At 41.0% G+C, this 12,877-nt stretch overlaps 1 protein-coding gene and 1 pseudogene across 3 annotated transcripts in view; one reads left to right on the top strand and one right to left on the bottom strand.

Annotated features, from left to right (window-relative positions):
- The window catches only part of TASP1 (taspase 1), a 326,252-nt gene that overhangs the window by 121,962 nt on the left and 191,413 nt on the right, over window positions 1-12,877 (top strand). The gene's annotated exons all lie outside the window — the stretch shown is intronic.
- On the bottom strand, window positions 8,255-8,335 carry LOC130030934 (uncharacterized; annotated as a pseudogene).

Raw genomic sequence — 12,877 nt, 5'->3', positions numbered from 1 at the left:
CTCTTTTTTAATCAACCTATAACTTTTGAACAAATCACCAGATGCCAGAAACTATTTTGAATTTAAGAACAAAGGCTGTGGTCAGAGCAATAATACAACATGTAAGGTATTTACCTTGCACATAGCAGCACACCTTGGCTCTATCTCCAGCAACCCATGGGGTTCTCTGAGCACTTACAGGAGTTATTCCAGAGTGCAAAGCCAGGAGTAACCTTTTGGCATCACTAGGTATAACTCAAAAAGAAGAACAAATAAAAAAAAAAAGGATAAAGTCTGGTCTGTCTTGAGTGAGGCAGGCAGACAGAATATTAAAATCAGAAATTCTAGACTAGGTCTGCCATTAACTAGGCCAAAAACGTGCGGCAAACACAGAACCTCTCTAGATGTGCTCAACGAGAATGTCAGCATGCTGCAGAAGAAAATTATGACTGTCTCTCTTCAGCGTAATCATTCTCCGATATGTTTTCACTGCTAATATGGAGCGTGTCCAAAACTCTTTTACTGTGTCCTTAAAAGACTAAAAAAACAAACCCTTGCATATCTTAAACCTAGCTTGCTACTAGCTTCCTCTGGTGAGTTTGAAAACTGTAGATTATGACTATTTTTAATATACTGGATCAAAATTTGCAGAGATGGATAAGGTATTGAGCTAGCATTTGAGAATCATTACTTTGCCTAAGGTTACAGTTGGCCAAGAAGAGCAGTTGCATTTTAATCATTGTTTCAACAAACAGAAAGTTCTAGAACAGTTGGAAATGAGTTGATTGTGTTTCTTTAATTTCATGTCTGCTCTTGCTCATTGAGCTCTCTTCCAGATACAATAAAACTTCTTTCCATTGGCTCCAGGTGTTGTCTTCTGGGTGCTGTCATTGTTCATCAGAGTCAGCTTCCTAGTCAGGCCCTTTGCTCTGTGTTTCCCTTGCTGAGCTTGGAATGGGTTGACAAAAACTTCCTTCCTCTTCCTTCCTTCCTCTTAGCTTTTCATGCCCCAAAGCCATTCAGTTCCTAATCACACATTTTTCACTTCTTCCACCCATCATACCCCAACTCTATATGTGGTTTTAGAATCTACCTTTACCACACTTGGATGACTGCAGTAGCATTCTGATTGATCTGTTCACAACTGCTATTGGCACTTCCAGTCTGATTTATACACAATATTATTTTAGTCATTAAAAAAATTGTAACTGGAGGGACCAGCAAGCTTTGTATAGCAGGTAGGTGCTTGTCTTGCACGTGGCCTACGTGGTTTTGATCCCTGGCACCACAGAAGATCTTCTGAGCCCTGCCAGCAAGTGATTCCTGAGTGCTGAGCCAGGAGTAAGCCCTGAGTACTGCTGGGTGTGGCCCTCAAGCCGACAAACAAAAAACATGTTACTTGATTTGTCATGCTTCTGCTCAAACTCTTTCTTCACTCTTGCATCTAGCTGATCTCAAGAATAAAGTGTAAAAGGAGAGAGAGAGAGGGAGAGAGAGAGAGAGAGAGAGAGAGAGAGAGAGAGAGAGAGAGAGAGAGAGAGAGAGAGAGAGAGAACAGGGGTGGGGAGTGACGGGAGGGAAAAGGACACTGGTGAAGGGAGTCTCTCGGAGCATTGTCACTGGAACCCAGTCATGAACAACTTTTTAACTGTTTATCTCATGGTGATTTAATTAAAAAAAAATTTAAAATGTGCAGTTTCTGTAATGGAGTTCACAGTACTATTTTAGGGTCAGGCTTCTCTCCTTGACAGTCTTTCGTTCTCTTAGCTCTGTGCTTCTCCCAGTCAGTCTGCCTCCTTGTGTTCCGGACACTAGGAATGTCGCCTCCACCCTGCTCCCCTCTGACTGTAAACCATCATATTCCTTCAACTAAAACTCTATATATATATGTGTTATTTTTAAAAATAATTTCTTTTAGAGTAAAAGTTTGAGCGCAGGTTCTAGGAAGACAAATGTATTTGTTTTAGTTACTTACCATGTCTGGTTCCCCCCTTTGGCTTGTCACATAGTGCTTGAAAAACATTTGTTAAATTAACAGTCTCATTGCTTTTTTTCCCCTTATTTTTTAATGTATTTAACAATATCAAGCTAATCTTTTCATGTTTGCTTTCTGATTAATTGCAACCTCTTCTTAATAACCCCCTCTTACTTAGACTTTCCTTGTCTTGCTTTTGTATAGTCTCAAAAGTTATATTTTGTTTTTCATTGTCAAAATGGCAATACTTCCCAAAGCACTGTATAAATTCAACGCAATCCCTATTAGGATACCCATGACATTCTTCAAAGAATTGGAGCAAACACTCCTGAAATTCATATGGAACAATAAGCCCCCACGAATAGCTAAAGCAATTCTTGGGAAAAAGAAAATGGGAGGAATCAACCTCCCTAACTTCAAACTCTACTACAAGGCAGTAATAATTAAAAAAGCATGGTACTGGAGCAAAGGCAGAGCTATAGACCAAGGGAACAGGGTTGAATATACTGACACCCCCCCCCCCCCCCAAGCATACGAGCATCTAATCTACGATAAGGGGGCAAGAAAAGTGAAGTGGAGCAGGGAAAGCCTCTTTAACAAATTATGCTGGCAAAACTGGACGGCTATATGCAAAAAAATGGGCTCAGATCTCTGCCTAACTCCATGTACAAAAGTAAGATCTAAGTGGATTAAAGACCTCAACATCAGACCGGAATCTATAAGATACATTGAGGAAAATGTTGGCAAAACCCTTCATGACATAGAAGCTAATAGTGTCTTCAAAGATGTCACACCGCTGGCCAAGCAAGTGAAAACAGAGATAGACAAATGGGACTATCTTAAACTAAGAAGCTTCTGCACCTCAAAAGAAACAGTGACCAAAATACAAAGACAGTCAACTGAATGGGAAAGGATATTCACCAACTACACATCTGATAAGGGGTTAATTTCAAGGATATACAAAATACTGGTTCAACTCCACAAAAAGAAAACATTCAACCCCATCAAAAAATGGGGAGATGAAATGAATAGAAACTTTGACAAAGAAGAAATCCGAATTGCTAAAAGACACATGAGAAAATGTTCCACATCATTAATCATCAGGGAGATGCAGATCAAAACCACAATGAGATATCACCTCACACCACAGAGACTGGCCCATATCCACAAGAACAAAAGCAACCGGTGCTGGCGCGGATGTGGTGAGAAAGGGACACTCCTTCACTGTTGGTGGGAATGCCGACTAGTTCAGCCCTTCTGGAAAACAGTATGGATGATTCTCAAAAAACTAGAAATTGAGCTCCCATTTGACCCAGCAATACCACTCCTGGGAATATATCCCAGAGAGGCAAAAAAGTATAGCCGAAGTGACATCTGCAATTGTCTGTTTATTGCAGCACTCTTTATAATAGCCAGAATCTGGAAAAAACCTGAGTGCCCGAGAACAGATGACTAGTTGAAGAAACTCTGGCACATTTACACAATGGAGTACTATGTAGTTGTTAGAAAAGACGAAGTCATGAAGTTTACATACAAGTGGTACTACATGGAAAGTATCGCGTTAAGCGAAATGACTCAGAAAGAAAGGGATAGACATAGAAAGATTGCATTCATCTGGGGAACATAAAGTAACAAAATAGGAAACTAACACCAAAGTATGGCAGAGATTAGTACCAGGAATTTTATTCAATGACCCGGAGGACAACCACACATGTTAGGGGAAGGGGGAGCTCAGAAAGAGAAGGGAACACCAAATAAAGGGTGTTGGGAGGATCCGCCCATGATGGGAGAGCATGCTGAGGGTAGACTGTCGACCAAGCATGATTGCCACTCAATGCCTCTTTTCCAGACCATGGCACTCAAAAGGAGAGAGAGGGAAATGCCCTGCCACAGAGGCAGGGTGGGATGGGGGCTGGGGGGGGAGGGGATGCTGGGATCCGTGGTGGTGGGAAATGCGCACTGGTGGAGGGATGGGTGTTTGATCATTGTATAATCGAAACCCAAGCACAAAAATGTGTAAGTCTACAACTGTACCTCATGGTGCCTCACTATTAAAATATAAATTAAAAAGAGTTATATTTTGTTTTAAAAAAGTCTAGATTGTTCTTTTTGTTGCTCTCCTAGGGAAAATTTTGATTGAATCTTTAGATTAAAACTTAAACTTTTTAGACTATGGACTGAACATGTTTGCCACTCAAAGCCTCTTTTGCAGACCACAACACCCAAAAGGAGAGAGAGAACACAGGGGATTGCCCTGCCACAGAGGCAGGGTCAGATGGGAGGGATGGGGGTGGGAGGGATATTATCCATGGTGGTGGAAAATGGGCACTGGTGGAGGGATGGGTATTTGATCATTGTATAATCGAAACCCAAGCACAAAAAATTTAAAAAAAAAAAGAATAAATCAACAGATAAGCAGGAAAAAAAAAACTTAAACTTTTTTACCCTTACTTTACAAATCTTCCTGAAACTAGGATCCAACCTACTTTTTCATTACTTTTCTTTTGCACTAATTTTTTTCTTTTGCCAAATATATTTCTCTTTCCAGTATGTCATGAATTTGCTTGTGATTCTTTGTTCATGCCTCCCCCATCAGATAAAGAGTAGTTATTTATGTAATACCAGCCACATTTCTGTCTATTGAAATTTAACATAAGTTCTTTAAGGGTTAGCTCAAATGCCACCCAGATCCTATTTATTTCTTAGAAAATAAATAAATGCTTGTTAAGTTGAGGGCGTTTTTTTTGTTTTGTTTTGTTTTGCTTTTTGGGTCACACCCAGCAATGCACAGGGGTTACTTCTGGCTCATGCACTCAGGAATTACTCCTGGCGGTGCTTGGGGGACCATCGGGGATGCTGGGAATCGAACCCAGGTTGACTGTATGCAGGGCCAATGTGCTATTGCTCCAGCCCAGTTAAGGGCCTGTTTCTTTCTGGGCTACATGTGGCTATGCTTAGGTTCTGGCGGTGTGTGGGGGACCATATGGGATGCTGAGGTTCGAACCTGGGCCATCCGCATGCAAGGAAGTGCCTTTCCAGCTGTACCATTGCTCCAACCCCAAAGGCTTGTTAAATTGAACGATCTACTTTATACAGTTGTCATTTTTATAATGGTGTATTATTGTACAATATTTGTGCTCATTGATTTCTATACTGTTGCTAGCAATGTCCTCCTTAAAATTGGTTAGCAGTTGTTTTAAATATTTAGCTGTTCCCTTATTAGGTACGTATACATTTAAGAGTGTGATTTCTTCCTGTTGTACATATCCCTTGATGAAGAGAAAATAGCCTTCACTGTCCCTTCTAACCATTTTCAACCTGAAATTTATGTTGTCGGATACTGGTATGGCCACCCCAGCTTTTTTGAGGGAGTTGTTTGCTTGCAGGATTGTTTTCCATCCTTTAACTTTGAGTCTATGTTTGCTCTGACTGTTGATGAGTTTCTTGTAGGCAGCCGAATATGGGTTCTGTCTCTGAATCCATTTTGCCATTCTCTGTCTCTTGATTGGTGAATTTAGACCATTGACGTTGAGAGAGATTATTGTTATGGGGTTTTGTGTCATCTTTCTGTAAGGGTCTTTTGTGCTTGTAGGGTTTGTCTTGTCTTATAGAAGCCCCTTTAGTCCTTCTTTTAGGTTTGGTTTTGAGTCTATGAAGTTCCTGACTGCTGTTTATCTAGAAAATAGTGTACTGTTCCTTAGAGTTTGAGTGAGAGTTTAGCCAGATAGAGTAATTTTGGTGAAGCATTCATTTCAATGATTTTTTTTCACTATATCCCACCATTGCCTTCGGGCTTGGAGGGTTTTCTCTGATAGGTCTGCTGCGAATCTAAGGGGTGCTCCTTTGTATGTGATTTCCTTCTTTGACCTTGCTGCTTGCAGTATTGTGTGTCTATTGGCGGCATCGATCATTCTAACTATGATATGTCTTGGAGTGTTTTTTGTTAGGGTCTCTTTTAGCCAGTACCCTTTGGGCTCCTTGAATCTGAATGGCTGCATTGTCGAGCTCTGGGAATTTTTCAGCAATGATTTGATTTGTTTAACCGTGACTTTTTCATTGGGATTGTTTCCCTGAGCTTCTGGTAGTCCAATGATTCTTATGTTGTTCCTCTTGGAATCATCTTCTAGGATTCTGATTCACTCTCGAGCTATTTTGAGGTCTCTTGCCATTGTTTGTTGTTGTCTGTTGGCTTGGTACAGCTGATATTCCAGCTCACTGATTCTGTCCTCAGCTGTGGTCATTCTACTGTTGAGGTCACAGACTGAGTTTTTTTTATTTCATCTACGGAATCTTATGCGTGACATTTCCGCTCTCATTTCTTCCCGTAATTTCTCGATTGTTTCTGTCATATTACTGGATATGTCTTACTGTTTCATTGAGTTCATTGAACATCTTCATGACTTCATATCTGAATTCTTTCTCAGAGAGGTCCTTTAGGTGAGTAGCACCTACTGAAGCTTCTGGCCTCTTTTCATCTTCATCCCCAGGTGGTGGGGATTTGCGTTGTTTCTTCATGTTGGTGTGTAGGTATGGGAACTGAGATGTCACACTAGATTTCTTGGTACAAGTAAACTATGTGCGGCCACATGAGCGGCCAGCTGCAGGAAATAAGGCCACGCCCACTTCTAAAGATGCTGCCGCCGCCCCCCCCGGAACCTGCTGTGTGAGGAGTACTAGCTGGGAGGGAAAGAAGACCAGCACTGTGTTGGGGACGAAGAGGAAGAGACTCAGGACTGCTTTTTTCCTAGGGTCCTAGAGGACGCCCGGGGAGCCTGCACAGCAAAAGCCAAATCCCAGGTTCGAATACTGCCGGCTTAACTGACCTGGGAGGGAAAGAAGACCAGCACTGCGTTGCGGAAGAACAGGAAGAAGCTTAGGGCTGCTTTTGTCCCAGAGTCCTAGAGGACGCCCGGGGCGCCTGCATGGTGAAAGCCAAGCCCCGGGTTCGAATACTGGCGGCTTAACTCTCTGCTCATTGATTTCTGAATTTTTTTAAATCTCTATGGTCGTGCCCAGAAACAGTGCCTTTTCACAGATAGCATTACTATTTTAAACATCTATAATGGCATTTATTTTTTTTTGCATTTTGGGTCACACCTGGCTATGCACAGGGATTACTCCTGGCTCTGCACTCAGGAATTACACCTGGCGGCGCCCAGGGAACCATATGGGTTGCTGGGAATCGAACCCGGGTCAGCCATGCGCAAGGCAAACGCCCTACCCGCTGTGCTATCACTCCAGCCCCCTATAATGGCATTTCTAATATTAATTTTGTAAAAGAGAAACTTATTTTAATTTATTGTTAATTTAATTTATTTTGATCCTTTGAGACAGCTTTGAATCTTATTTATGTGCTTTGATTATACATTAATCTAAAACAGTACTTCAGTTTTAACAATGTTTGTATTGGTGATATAATTAAATATATTATTTGAAATATACTGGATTATATAATTGTACTTACTCAATATTTTAGAGTTCTAAAGATAGCATATGAATAAGTGAGAAAATGATTGTTAGGAAATATCTTAGAAATAGCCCACAATCTTACAGAGCTATTTACAAAAAAGGCGACTCATAAAGTCCCCACAAGGGGGCGAGCTTGACCGAGTGCCTTTCCTGATAGGCAGGTAATGCAACATTTTATAATGTACTTCTTGGTTATGTCTTCCCCCATCCCTAACTGTCAACTGAAAGGAATAGACCCTAAACAAACACACACCAAAAAACCCCTACCCATTTTGTGTCACCTGTTTAGTTTTGAATGTATGATTTTCTAAGGTGGGGTAGGGGTCTTACAAAATGGACATGAGGATTGCCTTATAAGCTGACAAGTTTAACAAGAGTAAGGCTGTGCTTCTCCTAGTATTGAGAGTATTTTTATTTCTTTTTCAATTTGTACATAAGCACTGTGCTTTCCATTAGTGTCTTGATAATAGTTTCAGGAGTACGGTGTTCCAACCACACCCCTTGTCAGAGTGTCACTGTCTGTCACTCAAGGTCCCCTCCCAACTCTCCACACTATCTCTTTGGCAGACTCAATTGACGAGTATTTTTATTTTGCAAAGTGTTGTTATCTCATTGGTGATCACTTTGGTTATTCTCCCAAGGGATAGTAGTTGCCATTTCATAGATCCATTGACCTGTAGAGTACAAATTATGAGAAAAAGACCTTTGGCCACTTGAGGAGCTAACTTTGAGGATTGTGTCCACCAGAGGTCCTGGCCTTCTAGTCATGGTGAATCTCAGCGCCTCTCCTTGACCTGTTTTGTCTTGACTTCAGCATTCTTGCCACTGGACAATTATTGACAAAAGTTTACAATTAGCTAATCACGCCTCGGATAAACCTCATTGGCTACGATACTGCCACTGCACAAAGCTGGGACAGTTATTGAATGCTCTATATGTTACTTTAGGGAATAAATAGAGCTAAGTCCTGATCATTATGTAATTGGGCCAGAAGAATTAATAAAAGGAAGTCACACCATTTGTATGTGCTGTGTCACTGTATCACTGTCATCCCGTTGTTCATTGATATCCTTGAGCAGGCACCAGGAATGTCTCCATTCGTCCTAGCCATGAGATTTTAGCAAGTGCCACATTGGAGGCTCTTTCCGGATCAGGGGAATGAGACCTATCATTGTTACTGGGTTTTGGCATATCGAATATGTCACAGGGAGCTTGCCAGACTCTGCCATGCAGGCAGGATACACTCAGTAGCCTGCCGGGATCTCCAAGAGTGAGAACTAGACAATAAGAGGTTGCACAGCTGCAAATGCGGCCGTGCGTATGGGAACTGGGTTTCATTGTCTCTGTATGTGTTAGAAGAATAAAATTATTCTTTAGAAGGATGAGAAATTACTCTGTGCTTGGTAAATTTCTTATGGTAGTCTTTAATTTTTTTCATATTATTATTGAGTCACAGCGTGATGCACAATTACAAAGTTATTCATGATTGGGTTTCAATCATATAATTTTCCAACACCTGTCCTTCACCAGTGTACATTTCCCACCACCAATTAGTGTCCCCAGTTTCTCTACCCTCCACCCCACCTGCTCTATAGCACTCTCTCTCTCTCTCTCTCTCTCTCTCTCTCTCTCTCTCTCTCTCTCTCTCACTCTCTGTCTGTCTCTGTCTGTCTCTCCCCCTTTACCCCATCTCTCCTTTTGGGCATTATGGTAGTCCTAATGGAAGAAAAGTAGGTCTTGGATAAAGGGTAGAATTTAGAGTTAGGGACTAACTGGAGAAAAATAGAAAGGTTAGAAGTTTGCTAGTGAATAAACTTAGTTGTGTTGCAGAGTTTGAAGGTCCAAGGCAGATGATTTAAATGTGAGACAAAAGTGGTATATTTTAAGGTATTCAAAATCAATATGTGAAGTATCAAAAATAAACTTTACTGTTCAAACCAAACTTTGGCAGTTTCAACCTCTGATTGGGAACATGACTGTGTTAAAATCAAACTGTCCACAGATTCAGTAAACTAGAATAAGCTATTAGGAATTAAGACCATGGCAGTAGTCCTCCCTGAATATCTGTTTTTCTTGATCTCTTTCTCTGAATGAGCATTATCCACAACTTTTCCTGCTCTTTGGAGGCACTTTCTGTTTGCTTGCTTAAAGAAGGTATATATCTAGCAGGGTAATATCTTTTATGAGAAGGTGAGGATAGGCGAAATAAATATGGAACCCTTTGATTACCTGTATTTCTCTAATAAGAATTTAATCTATTATGGAAACAAAAGGTTAGATATTAAATATTTAATATTTTATTTTTATATTCTAGTTATGTGCTTAAAGTTAATAAGTACTTAAGTTAGAACTTTAAATAATAGTTTCGGTTTTTTGGATCTACTTATTATATGGTCAAATAGATGTTTCTTGTCAAATTAATTACTGTGTTTTTAAGGTCAGTATCTAATAGTTTTCTTCAACTTGAGAAGGTTGTCATTTTTTTTTAGCTTTTTATCTCTTATTCCCCACTGCTTTATGACTCAGTTCAAAGGCCAGTGGAGCTCTGGCATTTAAAAAGAAAAAGTGTAATTTTATCCAGAGAAGGTGAATGCATGCCCTGAAATGAAAGAAAGACCAGAAGCCCAGATCATCACCAGGTGTTTCGGGCCAAATTGGACAACAAAATTGAAAAAGGTTCTTGCTCTTATTAAAAAGACTGGTTGCTGTCTATGTAATTAGCAGATTCTTAACCACTTTTTGTGTTTCTGAAAATTTGTCTAGGTAATGAAGTTCATAGCTGGTATGCAATTTGTCACTGAAGCACTATGATATATGTGCTTCAGAAGTAAAACTACCAAATAAATTTGATTCTCTCTTCCCTTGGGCACGTTTTCTACCAATAGGGATTATCAGATTAAAGATGGTACAGGAGAACCTGCTCTTCAGTGGAAAAAAGCAAAGTGAAAGCTTAAATATTAGTTAAACTCTTAGCAAAGTGGTTCAGAATTGAACGAAAATTGGCTAGTCAGAAATGCGAAGAGTACATTCAGCTGTCAGATGACCTGAGAGGATAAGGGGTCAAAAAAGAAGTGTCAGGTCAAGAAAATGTTGAATGGAGGAGACTGAGCAAGATCAAGACATGTAATTCCTTTATAGATAAAGTGAGAGGTTAATGCTTGATGGCAAAAGCCTCAGAAGTTTGTTTTGAACTGTAGAACAAAGGGCGTGCAAAGCCTCCTGAACTGAAGGTCTCTTCTATATTCTGAGAAAGGCGCCTGTCTGAAGGCCAAGGAACTGGAAAGACAGTATTTTGATTGGGGCGGGGTTGATGGGTGGATTGCTGCATTAGCATTGGATGGAGTGCAAGTGCAGCCAAAACGCCCACCCTGTGTACTACTCCGTAGAGCCAAGGCAGGCCTATGCTGGAATTTAAGGCCTATGCTGGAATTTAAGTAATATACAGAGAAGACGATTTGAAACCAGTTCATCTGGCTCATCTATTGAAGTCGTTTTTATGTTTTAATCACAGCCTACTTTGTCTTTTGTGCTCTTCAATATCTCTTGCATTGGTTTTTCTTCTTGGCTACCTTCTTCTTACTCATGTTTACCTTAATCTCTTTTTAATTTTAGTTGAATATTTAGTTTCATGTTGTGGGCTTTTTTTTTCAATATCAATATTTTTTCCCTGTACCACTTTTGCTCTGTTCCATATGTTTTCAAATGTAATATTTTCATTATCCTTTTTACTTAGCAATTTTTGTTCAGAATACTTTTTTTGATCCATAAGTTAACATCTTTTTGAATTTTGAAAAATGTATGCACTTTTATTAATTCATAACTTCAGTTTATGATAGCATATTTCTTTTTTCCCCCTTTGTTTTCTTTGTGAAGAAGGCTTTCAGCCAGGTCAGTGCTTGATCAAAAATACATGGTGTGGGGCTGGAGCGATAGCACAGCGGGTAGGGAATTTGCTTTGCACACGGCCAACCCGGGTTCAATTCCCAGCATCCCATACGGTTCCCCAAGCACTGCCAGGAGAAATTCCTCAGTGCATGACCCAGGAATAACCCCTGTGCAACTCCAGGTGTGACCCAAAAAGCAAAAAAAACAAAAAACAAAATACATGCTGTGCTGCTTAGGCCTTGGGGCACCAGGGACCACCTGGCTCCCCTAACAGTGCTTGGGGGCCTTTTGGCCATATCTGGTGATGCTCTGGAGACTGTGTGGTACAGGGGATGGGACTGTCATTGCCTTGTATATGCCCCAGCCCCTGTGTTATTTCTTTGGCTCCTTCAATGGCAGGATATCACAGCAGGAAAGCTCTTGCCTTGCATGTGTCTCCCTGGAACTCCATGTGGTCCCCTGCCAGGAGCTCTGTGAACCCTGAGCACAGAGCCAAGAAGAATCCCCAAACAGTACCGGCTGGGGGACCACCTCAAAATAAAAACAAGAAAAGAAAGTTGTCTTTTGAAATCTTAACATTTACTTTACAACTTAGTATATAGTCAGTTTTTATACTTCTTCTAGGTGCTTGCAACAAATATACAGATTCTCTAATGGGAATGCAATTCTATGAATGTTAAAATATATACTTTAGTTAATTCATTAGTGTTTTCTACTTTTACAAAAATTTGGGCCACACTCTGCACTGCCCAGGGGTCCCCCCCCCAGCACCCTCCGTGCTTGGGGATTGTGCCTGGAGGTACTTGGGACACCCAAACCTCAGACCTGCAAAGTGTAGCCTCTGGTCCTATGTTTAGTTTTATCCTCCTTGTCCTCTGGCCTCTTGGTTGTCCTTGGTACTGTTGCAGTGACCAGGGAGGGGTGGGGGTGTCACACTTATGTTCAGCTGTGGGAGAGCCCCCAGTGCTCGCTGCGGCTCTCGTATCAGGCTGCAGTGCGCGTGGGCTTGACTACGGAGCTCGTTGGGAGTCGTCGTCCTTGAGTTGCAGTGGGTGCAGTGCATTTGGGGCACACATGTTCTGCTCATTATACTCACTGAGGCTTGCTGCCCTGCACACACGCGTGCTTCTCTAGGTGTTTCCTTCCTGGTAATGCTGATCAGATGTCTTCTTCATCCAACCTCTGTATGACTGGAACTCTCCTCTGGCGCTGGGACTCGCAGACACTTAACTGCTAGGGTCAAACAGCAGAGTTTAAAGGTCAAGCCTGGTGCATATAGTGCCCTGGGGATTAAGCAAGTGACCGCAGCTTGCGAGGCATGTTTTCCAAGTCACTCAGCTTATCCTTCAGGATTTAAAAAATTGTATATTTTACTAAAGAATGTTATAGGACTTCACTCAGAAGTCTTGGGGTGATACTGGGGATTGGACTCAGGGACTTTGCATTTGCTAGGCATGTGCTGTATGTAACATGTCAGCTGTTTTCCTGTCCTTCAAGGTTTTTTCTTTTAATCGATTTATTATTAGTTACCAGCATTATGAAATGTATGTGGTCTTTTTTTGGGATTGG

This window comes from Sorex fumeus, unplaced genomic scaffold (genome assembly GCF_029834395.1).
Source record: "Sorex fumeus unplaced genomic scaffold, SorFum_2.1 ptg000044l, whole genome shotgun sequence".
In the NCBI taxonomy this organism is placed as follows: Eukaryota; Metazoa; Chordata; class Mammalia; order Eulipotyphla; family Soricidae; genus Sorex; species Sorex fumeus.
Note: the sequence above shows the minus strand (reverse complement) of the source record. Positions and strands in the feature narration are given on the sequence as shown.